General features: G+C 41.5%; 1 protein-coding gene across 2 annotated transcripts in view; it reads left to right on the top strand.

The window, feature by feature from the left end:
• The first annotated feature begins 950 nt into the window (after positions 1 to 950).
• LOC126278462 (CD151 antigen-like) overlaps positions 951 to 19,871 on the top strand; it is a 1,693,623-nt gene continuing 1,674,702 nt past the window's right edge. Inside the window, exon 1 of one of the 2 annotated variants that reach the window (XM_049978598.1) lies at positions 951 to 1,129. The gene's annotated coding sequence lies outside the window, so the exon portion shown is untranslated. The remainder of the gene's footprint in view (positions 1,130 to 19,871) is intronic. The other variant, XM_049978599.1, reaches the window with a different exon arrangement.

Genomic DNA, 19,871 nt, shown 5'->3' with positions numbered 1-19,871 from the left:
AAACTCTTTACGACCTCCGGTTTAGTCGGTTTATCCAGGTCCCATCTCCTTAAATACCCACCTTTTTTGCAGTTTCTTCAGTTTTAATCTACAGTTCATAACCAGTAGATTGTGGTCAGAGTTCACATCTGCCAAGAAAATGGTTCAAATGGCTCTGAGCACTATGGGACTCAACTGAGGTCATCAGTCCCCTAGAACTTAGAACTACTTAAACCTAACTAACCTAAGGACATCACACACATCCATGCCCGAGGCAGGATTCGAACCTGCGACCGTAGCAGTCGCACGCTTCCGGACTGCGCACCTAGAACCGCGAGACCACTGCGGCCGGCTCCACATCTGCCTCTGGAAATGTCTTACAATTTAAAACCTGGTTCCTAAATCTCTGTCTTACCGTTATATAATCTATCTGATACCTTTACGTTACTGTCAGAGTAGAAATAAATCGTATCTTGTTTCCCCATTAAAAAATGTGTATGACCACTGACATGAAACGGGTGCATAGATAAAACTCAGTAGAGCTTCCCAGTCGATCGAAATTGCAAAAACATCCGAAAAATAGAGATGGGTCAGTTACACGTGTATAGAACAATTGTCTTACAGTCCTCACGGGGGTAATGACATCATTGTCTCCAAAACTATGGTTCAGTATTTTACAGCATAAAATTCTACAAGCTAGAAGAATTTTTTGGAAATTGACTCAGGTGCGATAGTGTACTTACATGCTAGATCGTGCATAGTTGGTATAGTTTCAACTTCCATTTGTATCGCTGGCCTGCCTATCAGGCAGGCGTTATGACGTCGGCTAGCAGCGTGCTACAGAGAGGATTCTGATGTATCGCCCGGCTGTCTATCCCCCAGGGGCCCCGCCCGGCGAGCGGCCTTTCCCTCGCTCTGCGCATGCGCGGCCTGTGGCCGGCATCTGTGCCACTGTGTCCCGCGCAGCGTTCGTCAGTCTGTCGGCGACTCTCAGCCGTGACGCAAGCGCTGAGCAGTCCGCTGCGTTCGGTTGCGGCGTCGGCGTGTGCACAGGGGTCGCGCTCCACAACTACTATCAGCGTCGCATGCCGTGCTGTGTCGGGGTCGGCTGACGCCCCACGTCTCTGTCACTGAAGTCGCCGTGTTTGACGTGAGTACCGCTCACATCTTGACGGGTACTATTTCTTTGTTGCATGTTCAGTTCTTCCGCAGCATCCCGTTTCAACTGTGGATGTAACATGGTCCAAGTGTGTTGTGCCTCTCTATGTAGTATCTATACCGAAGTCCTTTATCCAATATGGCTGCGCTGATTGAAATGTGTGATGCTATACCAAAAATTGTCTGAAACAGGTGTTACTATAACACACGTATTCAGGGATGAAAGGTATATGAAAAATACCCGATTCCTGAGCACGTGCAGCCTGCAGGAAAGTTAATAACGTGAAGAGAGAAATAATACTGATTTCTCAGTAACGATTCTGTTGTATAAACTGACAAAATATCGAGTTCGTCTTTAATGTGTTTACAACATGGTGTTTACAACATGGTGTTTACAAATGTGTTTAGTAACATAGGGGCCGGTACGTTACTTGGGTGTCATATCACTCACATTGTCTTCAGCATCATTTTTAAAAATGTCAGATTCTCTAACTATAATAAAATAAGCATGGTATGTTATTGCCATCGATAGTTGTGGCATGAATATTCCCAAAGGGTTAATAAGTAGCCCTCAATTCATATACACTGTTTAGATTAACTTTACAAATAAGTTTTGTATATTGATTACCGAGGGAAATTGTGCTCTCGAATTGCTCCCTGAGGGCCAACAGAATCGTAGTTACATTTATCGCTAATCTCAATTTTTGTTTAGATATACAGAAGATTAATCTCTCTACTCCAGCTTCTCGCTCCGCATCTTTTTGCTTTTACCTACATTCGGTTGTAACGCGTAATATCTCTGTCAGTAGCGTAAGCTTGAAGAAGCAATGCTACAGAGTTTTAACTTCTTCGCATTTATTGCCATTTGGGCATATCACTTTTCATGTGGTGGTTTATATATTTAGACTGTCACTTATTTTTTGCATTACTCTTTTTACTGTTACGTCACCGCTGTTCCCTTGGCCGGCCGTTGTGGCCGTGCGGTTCTAGGCGATTCAGTCTGGAACCTCGTGACCGCTACGGTCGCAGGTTCGAATCCTGCCTCGGGCATGGATGTGTGATGTCCTTAGGTTAGTTAGGTTTAAGTTGTTCTAAGTTCTAGAGGACTGATGACCACAGATGTGAAGTCCCATAATGCTCAGAGCCATTTGAACAATTTTTTTTGTTCCCTTATCCCATGCCATTTCGCTCTTACAGCTGCATATTTTTATACTGTGAAACATCTTTGTTATAGATGTTAAACGACTGTGATAACGTGTATAAAACATTTGTTTCCAATTTCTCCTATTACCCACATTCTACAATGAAATTTGACTTCCACAGTATTTGATTTAATTTTGATCTCTGAGCTTAAGTGCTATGTAAATATTATTACTTTTAGTGATATGTTCTCATTGGAAACAACATATACATCTTCATACAAAAGTAACCATCGTGATGCTTTAATAATGGAATGCTCAATGTGACGTTTGAAGAGCTTCAATTCGTGAACAAATAAAGCATGTTTCTTGAAATATGATATGACGTCAGTCGGAAGTAGTGTTCGTATGGGAGTGTATTGAAAGATTGTCATTGTAATAAAGTAGAACATTTTCCTGAAGGTTATCCTACGCAGGTAGCAGCTTGCAAACATGCTGAAAAATCTTTTATTGTTTTACTGCTGTTTCGGTAGTGGGTAAGGTCGTTGTTGGCATCGGCTGATTCGTATATATAAGGGCAAACATGAGGCTCTCTACAGTTAAAGGAGATAGCGTCATGGAAAGGCAGTGCATATTTACCGTGTCATGTTAACTGCGACCACGAGAATGCTTTATATGTAGATTAGTTTCTCTGTTAGTATAGCTTCGAAATGATCATTTAGTTACGAGGAGAAGTTTTACAGCACAGGTGCAACTTAGATAAAGTGTATAAATACGGACAGAATTTTTCACTCAGGGGTGTAGTATGAGCTTACATGAAAATGCGGACCGATTGACATTGGGTGTGCATTTTGTCATCCCAGATGAGTTGCCATATACATTCCCTTAATCGAGTGAGAGTCTGCTATGCAGCTTTAATCAAGCTGGAGTTCTTGTACTGCATTACTAGCGGCTATACCCCCATAAAGTGCTGAAGATGGAAAATGAGAACTCTTAAGCAAGAACAAAGCTTCAAATTAAGAAATTCAACTTTTACTCGAGTCGGAGGGACACAGTGAAAATGTACATTGTATCAAGTATTACAACCTTAGTCACATATCCATCGGCAATTACCCACCAAATTAAATATTACTTCTTCTTACCCACTTGTAAAACTGACAGGTTACTTCTACGTTATAAGTCATAGTGTCTCAATACATATAGACTCTTTAACCAAACTTTTCCACTTATGTGAGTGCAGGTCTCATCTGAGTGGTGAACGTGAAGTGACTTGCAACAGAATACGAAACGTTGAACATTATGAACTGTATTGTGACGTTCTCTTACATGTTGAAAGGTGTTGATGTAGTTGACAAAGACAGTAAAAGTGTTCGTTCGCCTGTGTAGACAGTTTTTAACGGCATTCGTAGAAAATGTTACGGAGTGATGTTCGCAAGTAGAGTGAATGGACAAAGGAATTGCAAGCGACGCAGTAAAATTACAGAACAGAGAAGAATAAGCAAATAATACTGGACACCATACACTTGTAAAATCTATTATTTTTTCCATGAAAGCTAGCCATAAAGAGAAATTAATATAAGGGTTTTTAATCATAAACCATGAGTATATTTCGCAATCACATATACAGTTCGAGAGTAACTCTTATGACAAACACCGTACGGGGCAGATGTATGTACTTTGCTTCTGCCACGCTTATCCAAGAGTCTCCAATCTTTCTTTGCGTAATTAGGGGTTTAGTCATGCAGGGCTTTGGTATCTCTAAGTTTATACTGTTTACAGTACTTAATCTTTCGTAAATGGTTCAGAAACGTCACTTTATAAAGAGGGTATCACCATTGGAAACAACGAAATTAACTGGGGATATCAAAATGGTAAGCATGGAGATAACAACTTAATATATGACTCGCCGCATTAATGTATCAAAGTAGTTCTGTCAACATAGTTTGGAAAATAGGTCTAAGATGCCTTCGTATACTTTACCAATTATGGTTCAAATGGCTCTGAGCACTATGGGACTTAACATCTGTGGTCATCAGTCCTCTAGAACTTAGAACTAATTAAACCTAACTAACCTGAGGACATCACACACATCCATGCCCGAGGCAGGATTCGAACCTGCGTCCGTAGCGGTCACCCGATTCCAGACTGAAGCGCCTTGAACCGCACGGGCACACCGGCCGGCTTTACCAATTATTCTGCAACATTTTAATAACGTGCTTCATATCTCCAGAGACAACTGGCCATGGACCTTGTTCTATCTTGTGGGGTTGCATAAGGCAGGGACAGTTGAATCACCATGATACTAACCTTTTCATTGGGTTATCTACTAGAAATTTCTTAGTGCCACACATGCCATTTTAGTATCTTGTTGATTTCGTTGTATCCTATGGTGAAACACACGTTATAAGGTAATGTTACTGAACCATTTTTCAAAGATTAAGTGCCATAAATGGAAGAAACTTAGAGACATCCAAAACCTCTGTGGCTACACAGCTAATTAGACGGTGGAAGATAAGTATGACGGAAGAAAGGTATATCTTAGCCCAGAAATACGATAACTCACGGCCAATCCTCACCTGTATTTCTTACATTATAAAAGTCGCCCCAAGCTCCGAGTGGGAGTTTGTATCTATGTGGCTGTCGCCTGTCTGGATATTGTTCCTGATACAGATATTGTGCAGGTTGCATAAATAGATATCGGTAGGGGCAGCTGTATCACTATGTATGTAGACTGCCGCAACTTTACTTGATCGGGTGAGCTCAACGCTGAAACGTACTTTTCGTCAGCATCTCGGAGCTGCCTTGCTGGCGCAGCCAGAATGCACGCACTCTTGGCAGAGTGCAAGGTAAATGACGTGGCGCACTGTTCTGCGGATTTAGTAGAAAACGTTTACTGGCGGACCTGACTTAATTCTCTGCTCTGCTACACCATGAAGTGAGTCTAAGGGTCGCCACACTCGATTTGACCCTCGTGACGAACTTCCCACAACTACAAAGTCAATAATTAAAAGCCCCGTGGGTACGTAACTACTTTTCGAAGAGATTCCGGGGTACAACTACTGGACCGGAATATGTTCGCCGTTAACAGATCTACATGCCCCCTCAAACTGAGGCCTCGCATTTCTCGCCAACAATCACAGCAGTAACAAAACAGGAATTCAGTTTAGAGTCACACGAAAATATGACTCAAGTCTGCACGGAAACGAATGAAGTTTACTGCCGTGAGTTGATTAGCCAAGACAGTCTCTTTTTGTCGAATACCAGGTTCAGGTAGCTACTGGCTGCGCGCTCTGCTCTGAGGTTTGTCTTTACCTGTGTTCACTAATCCGCAGCACTCACCGAGAAAAACAGGGAAGCGCCTAAACAGAATGCCACACGTGCACCCAGGAACACATTTCGAATTCCGTCTGCCGCATTGCAGCAAGTATATGGCTTGACACCGAAGGGTTGCTTGTTCCCGACTTCAGAAATTCACAACGAAAATACCATCTAAGTCCCCTTGCCCCTGAAACTGACCTTGCCGTAGATAATAGCCTGAGGAGGAGCACACTGTTTCGTCCGGTAAGTTATATTGAACAACATTTCTGTGTAGACGGATCGCCCAAAATGGCATAATCAAAGACTGACAAGGGAACATTCCCAAATGTAAATAAATGACCTTGATGAAACTTGGCGAGAATTAAGAGCAAAAATAATAAAATATTTACGTTTTGTTGTTGCCTAAGTTCACTTTTAAGGGAAAAAATACATCCCGAAAGGTAAACTGGCATATTAGGTCTCGAGTAAATAAATTCGAAACCATGATATATAAAATATTTTCATATAAACCTGAAAAGTAATTAACGTTCTAGAAAACCGATTAATCAACTTTTCCAAATACCCCACCATCATTAATTTTGAAAAATGGAAACTGTTTTTACAACATAAATTAAAGAAACTATCACATCAATCCGCGTTCTATAAAGCTGGTTTCTCAAATAGAATTTTTTGAGTATAAGTTGTACACAATGTGCTGTCGGAGTATTTTCAACATGCCCAATTGAAATATCCAAACTTCCATTGATATTCTACTTATTGGTTTTACTTACTTTGTTTTATGATTTGAATTGAGATTTTACGTTTTAACATTTCTACATTTTCACTTATATGTCTTTTGTTAACTGAAAATAACTCATTATTATGATATAAAATGTTCACAATAATGATTACCTCTAAAGAAATGCTTACAACATAACGTTTTTAACTATGCGCTTAATACACACGATGGAAAACACAATATGAAACAGATTTCAGCAGGATTCTCAAATTGTGACAGGAGATCCTCCAAAATCTTGATTTATACTAGGTGTATTTTAGAACACTGGAAGATCTTGGCGAAAAGACGTTATTATACTCTAGTTACTGCACTGTGATTATATTGCTTCTCGAGTGGAAGTTGGCATGATAATTCAGCAGAACTATATCTGAAAATCTCACAAAGTTCTTCCTACAACGAATCCCATATACAGTACGTCCAGTGGCTTTACCTGTCACGTCGAGCCTTTTGCGATCACCCGATTACCAAGTTATTCGTCCACAGGTGCGATGCTCAACACGGTTTTTTCTCACTCCCTCAGTTTTATGTGTAACATATTTTATATATCACGGTTTAGGAAATATTCCCTCTAAACCTAATGTGCCAAATTAACTTTCAGGTTGTGTTTGATCTGTCAAGAGTGAAACTGGGCAAAAAATACGTATTTAATTATTTTCACCTCTCAACGTACACATGAGTTTCATCAAGATTGTTTATTTAGTTTTGGAAATGTTCCCTTGTAAGTCGCGAAAACTCCTTTCTGCCCGTTTTTAAAGTAATAAGTGCTTCCAGTCGGAGGTCTATTTCGTAAAGAAAAGCTAGAAATGCTCTTCGCGATACGAATAACACAACACATACCACCTCAGTTAACGAAGAAATGTTGGGGAATTGCTCTTGAAAACTGAGCCTAAGCCATAAAACCCATAACGGTTTGGAATGTAGACCTTGTAGGTGTGAGAACTACGTTCGGCTGTCTGTTGAGACTAGTAAAAATATGACCTACGGGGTGGAAAAAATTTGGAAACACCAAAAACATCACATTACCATGCCTAACACGCTGTAGGCTTCCATTCATCTCGGAATGGATAAACACAGCTTCTGAATGCTTTTAAAGGGGAACTTGTATCATTATTTCTGCAATATAGTGGCAGCTTCACTTAAAGATAATGGACGTGGATAGCGATCCCACACCCTGCTCTCAAAAGTATACCACAAAGGCTCAATAATATTGCGATTTGATGATTGTGTTGACCACGCTAGTTGCGACAATTCGTCCTCGTGCCCACAAAACCAGTCTCGGATGATGCGAGCTGTCTGGACAGGTATCCTGTAGTCTTCAAATGCAGCATTACCGTTGGGAAACAAACATCGTACCATGGTACGGGATTCATCAGCCAGAATGGCACAATAATACTTGGCAGTAAAGTGGCCCTGCAGAGTAAGCATGGGGCCCATGGAGTACCGCGATATGGCTGCCCAAATCGCCGAACCTCCGCTATGTTTCAGACATGGGACGTAAACTCAGCTAGAAGTTGCATATAGTGTGAAACAAGACTCATTCGACAAAATGGCGCTCTTCCGTTGCTCCCTAGTCCATGGTTTATGGCTTCAGCACCGCGCTTTCCTGTACCGGGCATGTGCATCATTGAGGAGCGGTTTTTGCTTACAGCTCGTCCTGCAGTTTCCAGGTTATGGAGCTACTTCGTGTTTTGGTGGTGACAAGGTTCGCCTGTGCGACTTAAAATTCTACAGTGACTTTTGCACCAGCCGATATTCTATTTTTCGTCACAATCCTCTTCAATGACCGTCCGGCACAACTGCTCCCCACACACTTTGCTCCTCGTTGTTACCTTGCACTTGACGTATTTCCGCCTTCGCTGTATGCGACATAAATCTCCGGTACGGTGCCTGTTGAAACACCAAAGGCTTTAGCTGCCTTGATTGCGGAAGCATCCACTTTAGAAGCACCAACAATTTGCCCACGTTCTAACTCGCTCATCTCCGTCGTAATGCACTCACAATTACACGGAATGCTGTCCTGACAACGACGGACTCTTGCAGCGTATTGACGGCATTACACAGGTGCCATTCGTAGTCAAATACAACAACGCAGCTAGCGTTTATGTTCAAGCGAGTACTTCTCACGATGTTCCCGTGTTTCTTTTCCGAGCCCTGTAATGCGATCTGTATTATAGGTTCTCTACATCGGCAGACTGCCATGCCAAGGGGTCCGGGTTAGATTCCCCGCTGGGTAGGACGTTTCCTCCGCTCAAGGACTGGGTGTTGTTGTCATCATCATCATCATATTATCCCCCATCGACGCGCAAGTCGCCGAAGTGACGTCAACTAAAGACCTGCACCACCTGGCCAGTCTATCCTACGGGAGGCCCTCGCCACACGACATTGCCATTTTTTTTAGCGCAGCAACAGATCCGATCTTTTTCAGTATGACAGGTTACTTATTTGCAAAGTCGCAGCCATCAGCCTGTGAGATGAGTGTCGCTGGTTGTGGCCTTAAAGTACACTAATGGTCGCAGGATGGCTCCACATCAAAACAAGAAGGAACGGGAACGTTTATCATTGTTGAGTTCATTACAGACAGAGGACAAACACTGATTGCGGAAGGAAAGTAGCAGACTGCTTTACATTCGGGGATTCGCTTTAAGCGACTTACGGAATTACAGAAATCCTAAATCGGGATGTACAGAAGGGTATTTTAACCGCAGTTTTCCGGAATATGGATCCAGTGTCTTTCCCCTGCGCCACTTCGTCTTCTACACCACAAAGAACGCAGGGTGGGAGCCGTGTAAGTACACGAGCTGTGGGGGAATTTGGTACAGCTTGTGGAGCAGTGCGGAGGTGCATTAAACACAGTTTGTGCCAGAGGAAAAGTGACTGATTTTATCTTGCATAATTCTTAAAGCCATCTGTGATCGGCTACATGAATTAACTACCGTTTTATTTAGGCTGTATATAAATTACCTTCTCTTTTTAAATTTAGCATAGCTTGCGTCGAAGGCTGTACTCATACCCTTGGAGGAAACAGTTAATTCGGTGTTTCTAGGAAAGATACACTACCACATCAATACGTTCTGGGAATATCTAGCTGGTTCTGCAAATATTTCCTGTCGGGCAGGACACAGCAAGATATCCTTTATGCATAGTCATCCACATACACTGAAGAAATCTTCATATGAGTCATATATTAGTCTTTTCTGGCTCCAGCCTCGACAGTGGTCCGTCTTCAGCGACTAAGAGTGCCCATAAGTTTCTTCAGGTAGGTCATATCCACCTGAAACCAATCACTCATGATTAGATCCACAGAGCTACCAAACTTCGGGGTGTTGATTGCTACGTTTCACCCAATTTCCCAAACAGTTCAATGCATTTTATATGGCTTTGTGATCGTGTGTGTTAGCGGACCAGTAGAGGCCTGGTAATGTTACAGGGTCCGAATCAGGTACGTATGCGTGTAGCAAGGCTATAACCATCTTGTAAGACGAGAGTGTCAACAGTATAGCTACAATTAAGATGTAGAAGAAAGGAAAACAGTTTGTCACCGAGAACGTTGAAATAAGCCTCCAGATTCGTGTTCACTTAGAAAGAAATGACGGCAAAAAACGGAGCATGATATTCAAATATTTATAGTTGATGGATCGGAATAAAAGTGGTAAAACTCCTAGACAGTTCAGTTAGCTTCGTCGCAAACAAAGAATCTCACCAATCGGTTCAGTAGATTTGAAGTTAACATAACGCGTGATAAAAAGTCATTTCGATAAAAACGCGTTTGACGTTTTTGACTACATATAAATAATACATTATGCAACTTACGCTCAATCTGTTGTTACGGGTCTATAAACTACTCCTTCCTCTTCCTCATAGAGGGCGTTCTGCTCGATCTGAGTCATCCTCCGCTGCTCCAGAGCCGCTCGTACAAGCGGTTTTCAGCCTCTTGAAACCGGTGGTCGTCCGAATGCTTGGCGAACTGCGTCGAATAGAGTCCCAGGGTGACGTCTATCGTTGCCATGGTCTTCAGCATTGCTGAATACCCTTCGTCAAAGCTGTTCACTGCCGGGGAAGTCAATCTCCACAGTCTGCTGCGCACGAGAATGCAAATGCTTGGGGTTTAATTTCCAGACACACGCATTCAAACTTTCATTTGAATTTTGTGTGTTTCCTCCGAAGCACCAGTACAGTAACTCGTCCTCCGAAAGAAAAAAAACTGGTGCGTAAAAAGGCAGATTTCAGGCAGGTGTATGTTTTGTTCAACCGCGAATAACAAAAATGTTCGTTCCGTATTCAGAAAAACCGTTTCAGGGATGGATTCTACACACTTTTATGGATCCAAAAATGCAATTAAAAATAGTTTTTGCACCAAAAGATAGTAAACCTCCCCTTAATGAATGTATGAAACTGTTATTAAACTTCTACCAGTGCAGTTAATGTTGACGGTATGGCTGGACGAGCATTGTAGTGTAAAGAAATGAATATTAACTAACAACACTGTACTGTTTCGCGTTACGCTCAGTGTGTGTTGGCCTGCTGTCACACGGTACTTCAGCATGCATGATACACTCACCGCTAGCAGACGCGTTCTCACGGTGTGAAACCACCTACTACGCATCTCAGTGCGCTCTACTCGCTCTTTACCTTGGTACTACAGAAATTTCTTGTCCACCTGATAGCAAGTCGAGGAAAATATTAAATAAGTTATGCGGTGAAAAATGTGCAGTAAAATTAAAAAAAAAAGAAAAAGGGAAACACCAACCACGCGCTTCGCTGTGGTTTACGGAGTATACAGGGTGGTCCATTGATCGTGACCGGGCCAAATATCTCACGAAATAAGCGTCAAACGAAAAAACTACAAAGAACCAAACTTGTCTAGCTTGAAGGGGAAACCAGATGGCGCTACGGTTGGCCCCCTAGATGGCGCTGCCATAGGGCAAACGGATATCAACTGGTTTTTTTAAATAGGAACCCCCATTTTTTATTACATATTCGTGTAGTACGTAAAAACAATGATTTAGTTCGACCACATTTTCGCTTTGTGATGCATGGCGCTGTAAGAGTCAAAAACATATGGCTCCGAATTTCAGACGAACAGTTGGTAACAGATAGGTTTTTAAATTAAAATAGAGGAGGTAGGTACGATTGAATATTTTATTTCGGTTGTTCCAATGTGATACATGTACCTTTGTGAACTTATCATTTCTGAGAATGCTTTCTTTTACAGTGTGATTACCTATAAATACTACATTAATGCAATAAATGCTCAAAATGATGTCCGTCAACCTCAGTGCATTTGGCAATACGTGTAACGACATTCCTCTCAACAGCGAGTACTTCGCCTTCCGTAATGTTCGCACATGCATTGACAATGCGCTGACGCATGTTGTCAGGCGTTGTTGGTGGATCACGATAGCAAATGTCCAACTTTCCCCACAGAAAGAAATCCGGGGACGTCAAATCCGGTGAAAGTGCGGGCCATGGAATGGTGCTTCGACGACCAATCCACCTGTCATGAAATAAGCTATTCAATACCGCTTCAACCGCACGCGAGCTATATGCCGGACATCCATCATGTTGGAAGTACAACGTCATTCTGTCTTGCAGTAAAACATCTTGTAGTAACATCAGTAGAACATTACGTAGGAAATCAGCATATATTGGACCATTTACATTGCCATCAATAAAATGGGGCCAATTATCCTTCCTCCAATAATGCCGCACCATACATTAATGCGCCATAGTCACTGATGTTCCACTTGTCGCCGTCGTGGATTTTCCGTTGCCCAATAGTGCATATTATGCCGATTTACGTTACCGCTGTTGGTGAATGATGCTTCGTCGCTAAATAGAACGCGTGCAGAAAAATCTGTCATCGTCCAGTAATTTCTCTTGTGCCCAGTGGCAGAACTGTACACGACGTTCAAAGTCGTCGCCATGCAATTCTTGATGAATAGAAATATGGTACGGGTGCAATCGATGTTGATGTAGCATTCTCAACACCGACGTTTTTTAAATTCCCGATTGTCGCGCAAATTTTCTGCTACTGATGTGCGGATTAGCCGCGACAGCAGTTAAAACACCTATTTGGGCATCATAAATTGTTGTAGGTCATGCTTGACGTTTCACATGTGTCTGAACACTTCCTGTTTCCTTATATAACGTAACTATCCGGCGAACGACACTTGGATGATGTCGTCCAGGATACCGAGCAGCACACATAGCACACGCCCGTTGGGCATTTTGATCACAATAGCCATACGTCAACACGGTATCGATATTTTCCGCAATTGGTAAAACGGTCGATTTTAACACGATAAATGTATCACGAAGCAAATACCGTCCGCACTGGCGGAATGTTACGTGATACTACGTACTTAAACGTTTGCAACTATTACAGCGCCATCTATCACAAAGCGAAAAAGTGGTCCAACTAAAACATTCACATTTCTTTACGTACTACACGAATATGTAATAAAAATGGGGGTTCCCATTTCAAAAAACGCAGTTGATAGCCATCTAGCTGATCAACCATAGCGCCATCTGGTTTCCCCCTTAAAGTTAGACAAGTTTCGTTCTTTGTAGTTTTTTCGTTTAATGATTATTTCGTGAGACATTTGGCCCGGTCACTATCAATGGACTACCCTGCAAATGTAGAGAAAACGGTGCAAAGAACCTAATACAGGTATATGGAGCTGCCGAAAGAATTTTTTTTTTTTTTGGGTGAATGACACTTGTGACCAATTGCCAGTAAAGTTCAGCGAGGTGTTCCGACAGCTGGGATGGTTTTCCATAGGCTGGGTCACACCATTAGCCTTGGTTAAGTACGAAATGAAATCAGTTAGTTATAAAATACTTTCGAAACACTAACACACTTTCTGTGCTATGCCCTTCTCCTAACAGCACAGTAACGCCGTGAACAGTTCTTGCCGGCCGCACCTCCCCAGTAACCGTGACGAAGTTACGCTGGTGTGCCTGGCACGTGGGCCTGCTGACCTACTACCGAGCGCTGGCTCGCCGGTGCGTCATCCGGCCCTCCCCAGGTCCTGCGTCAGGCAGCCCCATGTATTCCGGGCGCGCTGCCCGGCCGTCATAGAATCTGCAACTAGGCAACCCGCAAAGGCGGTTTGGCAGTGCTTAGTTGTCCACTACAGCGTTTGTCTCACACCGACGAGCCAAAGCATTACGACCACTGCCCTTTAGGAGACCGAAAGTCATCTGGTGGTGGTGTTGCTGCCATAACCTGGCGCGGTAAGAATGCTACGAGAGGCGTTCAATAAGAAATGTTACATTTTTTTTATTTTCATCATGGCAGCGACAACAGAAACTGTTATGAAATTGTCTCGAACGGAAAACAGAGCACATTTGCACTAAATTATGTTCATTTTAAACCTTGATAATGGTTACTGCTATAATAATAATAATAATAATAATAATAATAATAATAGCCTTTTTCATAAGTCCTAAAAAGTGATAAAAATAACATCTAGACCAGTTATACAATCTACATATAGACTTAAAAATTACGTTGTTGTTGCCTTCAGTCCTGAGACAGGTTTGATGCAGTTCTCCATGCTACTCTATTCTGTGCAAGCTTCATCATCTCACAGTACCTACTGCAAAACCTACATCCTTCTGAGTCTGCTTAGTGTATTCATCTCTTGGTCTCCCTCTACGATTTTTACCCTCCACGCTGCCCTCCATTACTAAATTGGTGATCCCTTGATGCTTCAGAACATGTCCTATCAACCGATTCCTTCTTCTGGTCAAGTTGTGCCACAAACTTCTCCTCTCCCCAATCCTATTCGATACTTCATTAGTTACGTGATCTACCCATCTAATCTTCAGCATTCTTCTGTGGCACCACATTTCGAAAGCTTCTATTCTCTTCTTGTCCAAACTATTTATCGTCCAAGTTTCACTTCCATACATGGCTACACTCCATACAAATACTTTCAGAAATGACTTCCTGACACTTAAATCAAAACTCGATGTTAACAAATTTCTCTTCTTCGTAAACGCTTCCCTTGCCATTGCCAGTCTACATTTTCTATCCTCTCTACTTCGACCATCATCAGTTATTTTTTTCCCCAAATAGCAAAACTCCTTTACTACTTTTAGTGTCTCATTTCCTAATCTAATACCCTCAGCATCACCCGATTTAATTTGACTACATTCCATTATCCTCGTTTTGTTTTTGTTGATGTTCATCTTATATCCTCCTTTAATGACACTGTCCATTCCATTCAACTGCTCTTCCAAGTCCTTTGCTGTCTCTGACAGAATTGCGATGTCATCGGCGAACCTTAAAGTTTTTATTTCTTCTCCATGGACTTTAATACCTACTCCGAAATTTTTTGTTTCCTTTACTGCTTGCTCAAAATACATATAGAATAACATCGGGGATAGGCTACAATTCTGTCTCACTCCCTTCCCAACCACTGCCTCCCTTTCATGCCCCTCGACTCTTATATCTGCCATCTGGTTACTGTACAAATTGTAAATAGCCTTTCGCTCGTTAGTGATAACGTATTACATACATACACCCTAATAAATGAAAAAGTCTTTGCCCAGCGGCTGCGTCAAGACCAATAAAACAACTTCAACAGACATAAGCCTGTTTCGAACATACATAAAATTACATATGGCACCGTATGTCCTCCGCCACTACCTCTGTTATATTGGGCGCACAGTCGTCAAATGTGCCGCACCCCACACACCACAGTGAGCTACATCGCACCGTTTATCGGGCAACTAAAGTGCGCGTCATTTATGACGACGGCCGTCACAAAACAGTCAGCCAATGAACAGAGAACGACGTCGCCAGAGCTCGACTGCAGTGCAGAGCACGGACGAGTGTCTTCAGTTTTAGGAACGTTGTCATAAATAAAGTAGTTGAACAAAAGCAATGTCTTGATAGCAAACTTTCTATAAAAGAAAGTTTGGAAAATGCGTTGTTTATACTAATTATTTCAAATTCTATGAATCAATTAAACGAAACAAGCAGTAAGCCTCCTAATTCAAGAGGCAGCAAGGAGAGGTGTTTGTATCATTCTCACTAACAGCTTTTTCGCAGTAAAGAACAGCGGTAATCGTTTATTTCCTATTCGACGAAACTTGAGTAATTCATAGTCATACCAACAGTGTTTGTCGGTATTTGGGTGATACTTTAAAGTCCTCTGGGAGACACATTGAATGACGAGCTGTGTTCGCGTAATGGTTAAAGTGTAACGCTACTAAGCAAAAGGTTCTGAGTTCGAACCATGATCGGTGCTTATTATTTTCTTTATTTAAAAACAATATCGGAGTGTCGAACTTCATGAATTCCATTCGTTTGAATGTAATTCTTTGAAATATCTAGTGGCAGTGGCACCTAAAATCGACCACACGAAAAGTGTACGCTATAGACTTTTACCTCTGGAAACTCTTCAAAATTTAGTGCAGTGGTATACTGCATGTAATGCTGCACAATAACTGAGTTGAACATCGAAACATAATTGTCATTTATGGGGGGAAGGTATCAGTCAAGAAGATGTGTAAAAATCAAACTTTTGAGCCAAATAGTTTTTGTGAAATCGAATGATAGTGTGTCAAAGCAGTCGAAACACAATGTGTCTGCACAGGAGAGCAGTGCAATGATGACAAAATCGCGCACATCGCGGAATGCGTGGAGCACGTCTCTGTAGCAGCGAAAGGGTTAATGAAGCCGTGGTGGCTTAACTTCATAAACTGCGCGCTCCCCCCTAAACGTATTCTCTGCCTCGTGATCACTGGGTGTTGTGTGGTGTCCTTCAGTTAGTTGGGTTTAAGTTGTTCTAAGTTCTAGGGGACTGATGACCATAGATGTTAAGTACCATATTGTTCAGAGCCATTTTTTTAACCTTAAACGTAAGTTTGCGAATATACTATGGCGTTGCTTTTCTTGGCGCGTACAACTGGCAACGCAGCAATCTCCCGCGTCTGGGTGGGCATGCGTGAACCGCCAAGATAAAAGAATTGAACTATAGTCAATACACACAATACATTAATAACAAGCCTACATGTGCAAATGAAGGCCATATACTTAATAATACGAAAGTCCAACAGACGAAATACTGTAGCATACGATCATTAGAGTGGTAGATCATCAACAATTTCGTATGACGAAGTCTATCGTACCACTATTTGATACATGATTCGGAAACGAGACTATCATATGCAAATATAACTTCAGCTTACATTACACGCTCCAATAACGTATAGGGCTAATTCTACCAGCCGACTGTAGTCGTACATGGTCACACTACCGATGACTGACATTAGTTCTACGACTAGCACCCTAGTGCATGAGTGTGGTAACACAGTACAAGATAACGAGGGGCACGTTAACATATGTCTCACCATAAACCACTGTTCACTTAAAAGCAGCTCATGACTCTTTATGAAAAATTCCTATGTAGTTTACCTCAAAAGATAAGCATACAATCATATGGCACAATCGAGTAACATCTAGTGCCTATCTGCTACGCCAAATACGGGCTGAAAACCTTCAAGGAAGCTGGAACTTTCCAAATAACACTGATCGTTCAGTAAATTCCTATTATCAGTTATCGTTAAGGACGCTTTAAATGAAGTTTCATACAGTTCGTATTTGTCACTAACGAAAGGTTTCAAGGAAGTGTATAATTTTCAAATTGGTAATTTCTGGCTTTTTGTCAATGAATGGCTGTAGAATCGTAAGGAGAAAATCGCGATTAGGCATCAGTAAAAACTGGCTCAGTTGGTTTGTAGAAAGGAACCTAGGAAGCAATGTAATGTACAGAGGAGTGAGATGAGGTTCTACCAAAGGGTTGTTAATAAAAAGTAAATTGTTTTCTTCCACAGAAAAGAAACTGTTAAACAATGGGCTTAAATATAATTTTACACCTAAGCTTGATGACGAACGGAATTTGAAAATTTAGTGGTCGATTTGAAGGTCCGACTAGATTGTGCGAAAGTTGAGAAAAGTAAGCAGGTTGGAAATTAATAGAAATAGAGCGTAAGAAGGTTAGCAGAAGCAATGAAGAATATAGAGTTATAAGAAGTATTAATATGAAGTTGAAGCAACACGAGGCCATCATCACAAAGGCTGACACAGGAAACTCGGTTATTGTAGGGTACGTTAACGAGTATATTGACAAGACCATGCAATTCTTTAATGCGAATAACATTGTACAGCTCGAAGTAGACCCCACGAATAGTTTGCAAAAAGGCATCAGGGATGTTCTTACTAACACAAAATGCTTTATAGGCGAATACAAAAACAATACATTAACACGAATCCGAAGCAGCCTAACTTACGTAGCGAATATAAGGTTCACAAAAGGGAGCGTTCTATCCGTCCGATCGTCAACAGTTCCAATAGTGCTCATCATAAACTAGCTGGTTTTCTGCAAAATAAATGAAAGAAGTGTTAGTGTTTCAACTTGTTTAGTCGATAAAAAATTCTTGGGCGTTAGTAGAGAGGCTTAAACTCTCTCATGCTCTTCTATCACTAAAGTAGTGTTCTTCGACACACTTAACTTGTATTCCAATATCCCAGTTGATGTCCTACTCGACATCATAGAACGAAAGCTATGGTATCATAAAAAAAATAACAGCTCAGTAAACCGCTGAAATGATGACGTTCCTACGTATAACGCTGGAGTAAAATTATGAATTTGATGGGAAGATTTATGAACAACCATACATCCTGGACATGGGCTGCCCGTTTGCTGGGCTCATGGCCGACATTACTATCAGTTCAAAAGAAATCAGTTTTTTCAATAGCGTTATGGACGTTAAAGATGACATTAGATTCTGTGCACGATATGTTGATGGTTTGTTGTTTGTGGTAGATGGGCCCTGTAAGGAGCTGGAACAGTTGCATACTCATTTCAATTCGATGCATCAAAAAATGAACTTCACTGTTGAACTAGAGAGTAACACTAGAGATAAATTACCTGTATATAACTTTATCGGTAGTTAACATTGATATAGAGTTTAATATTAATCGAAAGCCTACGTTTACAGGTTGCGCCATTTCCAACAGGTCCTCCCATCCGCAGGCACAGAAAGTGGCTTTTTTTTCAATTCGAGTGTACACATGGCAATAAATTTACATCTTATGCAGGCTAACTTTCAAAAAGTGTGTACCCTAAAAGAGATTGCCGGTAATAATGGTTATAAACCCAACAAAGTCGATAATATAGTTGAGAGCAAAACGAAAAATACAGTTTCGAAGTTGATGAGGTCCGTGAACAACAGGGATGAAAGTAAGAGTTTTATAGCTATTCCATTTCTAGGAAACATATCTTACAAAATGCAACATGTGCTCCATGAACACGACCGTAATGTAGCATTTTCCACCAACAACATGTTAAAGCGGAATTTTGTGTGATTCAGCAATAACAATTACAGTAAGCTATTGCAATTAGGACTTTTTAAATTGAAATGTAATGATTGCCCGGCGTATTACATAGGGCAAACAGGTAGATCAGTAGCCATAAGATATAAAGAACATATGCCGTCGAGGATGAGTATGAATAAGAATGAATCAGCATTTGCTGAACCCATCGAAGGACATAAGCCCCAACCTGTTAATGACACCGAACTATTGTGTGAAGAAGCAATGAGTATGAAATTAGATTTATTGGAGGAGGTGCAGATACACCAGCTCAAAATGTCTGAGAATAGAAATTTACTGAATGATCAGTGTTATTTGGTAAGTTCTAGATTCCTTGAAGGTTTACAGTCCGTATTGGGCATAGCAGATAGGCACTAGATGTTGCTCGATTGTGCCAGATGATTGTATGATTATCTTTGGAGGTAAACTAATGTTTTAGGACAATGCTCCAATAGGAATTTGTTAGAAAGTCATAAGCTGCTTTTAACAGTGGTTTATGTTGAGGCAGATATGTTTATGTGCCCTTCGTTATCTTGTACCATGTTACAGCACTTATGCGCTGGGGTGTTAGTCGTAGAACTAATGTCAATCATGGGTTCAAATGGCTCTGAGCACTATGGGACTTCACATCTATGGTCATCGGTCCCCTAGAACTTAGAACTACTTAAACCTAACTAACTTAAGGACATCACACAGATCCATGCCCTAGGCAGGATGCGAACCTGCGACCGCAGCAACTGCGCTGTTCCGGACAGAAGCGACTAGAGCCGCTCAGCCACACCGGCCTGTCAATCATTGGTAGTGTGGCTATGTACAACGACTACGGTCGGCTGGTAGAATTAGCCCTATAAGCTATCAAAGCGTATAATGTAAGCTGAAGTTATATTTGCATATTATAGTCTCGTTTCTGAATCATGCATCAAATTGTGGCACGACGAACTTCGTTATATGAAATTGTTAATGTTCTACCACTCTAATGATCTCATGCTACAGTATTTCGTCTGTTGGACTTTTGTATTAATCAGTATATGGTCCTCCATTTGCACATGTAGACTTGTTAATAACGTATTATCGTATGTATTGACCAGTTGCCTGAAAAACGGTGCGCTGG

The sequence above is a fragment of the Schistocerca gregaria genome, chromosome 6, assembly GCF_023897955.1.
Source record: "Schistocerca gregaria isolate iqSchGreg1 chromosome 6, iqSchGreg1.2, whole genome shotgun sequence".
Lineage (NCBI taxonomy): Eukaryota > Metazoa > Arthropoda > Insecta > Orthoptera > Acrididae > Schistocerca > Schistocerca gregaria.
The sequence above is the reverse complement of the archived record's forward strand: the minus strand, read 5'-3'. Positions and strand labels throughout refer to the sequence as shown.